This window comes from Nansenia antarctica (assembly GCF_963989245.1).
Source record: "Nansenia antarctica genome assembly, chromosome: 9".
Lineage (NCBI taxonomy): Eukaryota > Metazoa > Chordata > Actinopteri > Argentiniformes > Microstomatidae > Nansenia > Nansenia antarctica.
In genome coordinates this window covers 44,629,826-44,631,381 of record NC_137679.1, presented here as the reverse complement: position 1 = coordinate 44,631,381, position 1,556 = coordinate 44,629,826, and the positions used below count along the sequence as shown (strand labels likewise).

Below are 1,556 nucleotides of genomic sequence, written 5' to 3'. Positions count from 1 at the left end.
GCTTGCAGGTTACATCGTTAACACGGCAGGTTGATGGCTCGTTCATAATTACACACCACGTCCTTTCCATGGAAAAATAATGTTAGAAATGTCACTCCAGTTTTCCTTTTGGAAGTCACACGCAGTAATGTGAGAAACGGGATTCGTGTTTCATCACTAGCAAACATTTATGACACTCAAACATGGACACTAAACCAAAACAACCAACAGAACTAATTAGTTCAGATGTTTCCGTCCATCGCGTTGTTGTGAACCGGGGGATTCACCGTCAGCTGTGAGCGGGGCACCAGGCGCCTCCTCCCCGGCTCAGGCTGGGCAGCTAAACGAGCGCACCTCCTCTGATGACTTCCGCCCAAACAAGAAACGCATCAGGAACAGCAGAACCAGGGCGCAGCGGAGCTCATTATAAGGTCTGTCTCTGGTCCTCTAGCACACTGTCACACACAATTAATGTCACACACTGTCTCTCTCTCTTTCTCTCTCTATCTCTCTCTGTCTGTCTCTCTGTCTCGCTCTCTGTCTCGCTCTTTGTCTGTCTGTCTCTCTCTCTCTCTCTCTCTCTCTCTCTCTCTCTCTCTCTCTCTCTCTCTCTCTCTCTCTCTCTCTCTCTCTCTCTCTCTCTCTCTCTCTCTGGTCCTCTAGGACAGGTTCATGTCTCTGGTCCTCTAGGACAGGTTCATGTCTCTGGTCTCCTAGGACAGGTTCATGTCTCTGGTCCTCTAGGACAGGTTCATGTCTCTGGTCCTCTAGGACAGGTTCATGTCTCTGGTCCTCTAGGACAGGTTCATGTCTCTGGTCCTCTAGGACAGGTTCATGTCTCTGGTCCTCTAGGACAGGTTCATGTCTCTGGTCTCCTAGGACAGGTTCATGTCTCTGGTCCTCTAGGACAGGTTCATGTCTCTGGTCCTCTAGGACAGGTTCATGTCTCTGGTCCTCTAGGACAGGTTCATGTCTCTGGTCCTCTAGGACAGGTTCATGTCTCTGGTCCTCTAGGACAGGTTCATGTCTCTGGTCCTCTAGGACAGGTTCATGTCTCTGGTCTCCTAGGACAGGTTCATGTCTCTGGTCCTCTAGGACAGGTTCATGTCTCTGGTCCTCTAGGACAGGTTCATGTCTCTGGTCCTCTAGGACAGGTTCATGTCTCTGGTCCTCTAGGACAGGTTCATGTCTCTGGTCCTCTAGGACAGGTTCATGTCTCTGGTCCTCTAGGACAGGTTCATGTCTCTGGTCCTCTAGGACAGGTTCATGTCTCTGGTCTCCTAGGACAGGTTCATGTCTCTGGTCCTCTAGGACAGGTTCATGTCTCTGGTCCTCTAGGACAGGTTCATGTCTCTGGTCCTCTAGGACAGGTTCATGTCTCTGGTCCTCTAGGACAGGTTCATGTCTCTGGTCCTCTAGGACAGGTTCATGTCTCTGGTCCTCTAGGACAGGTTCATGTCTCTGGTCCTCTAGGACAGGTTCATGTCTCTGGTCTCCTAGGACAGGTTCATGTCTCTGGTCCTCTAGGACAGGTTCATGTCTCTGGTCTCCTAGGACAGGTTCATGTCTCTGGTCCT

At 50.7% G+C, this 1,556-nt stretch overlaps 1 protein-coding gene across 1 annotated transcript in view; it reads left to right on the top strand.

Moving 5' to 3' along the window:
* The first annotated feature begins 360 nt into the window (after window positions 1-360).
* The window catches only part of vps8 (VPS8 subunit of CORVET complex), a 35,366-nt gene continuing 34,170 nt past the window's right edge, over window positions 361-1,556 (top strand). Inside the window, exon 1 of the mRNA XM_080539831.1 lies at window positions 361-410. The gene's annotated coding sequence lies outside the window, so the exon portion shown is untranslated. The remainder of the gene's footprint in view (window positions 411-1,556) is intronic.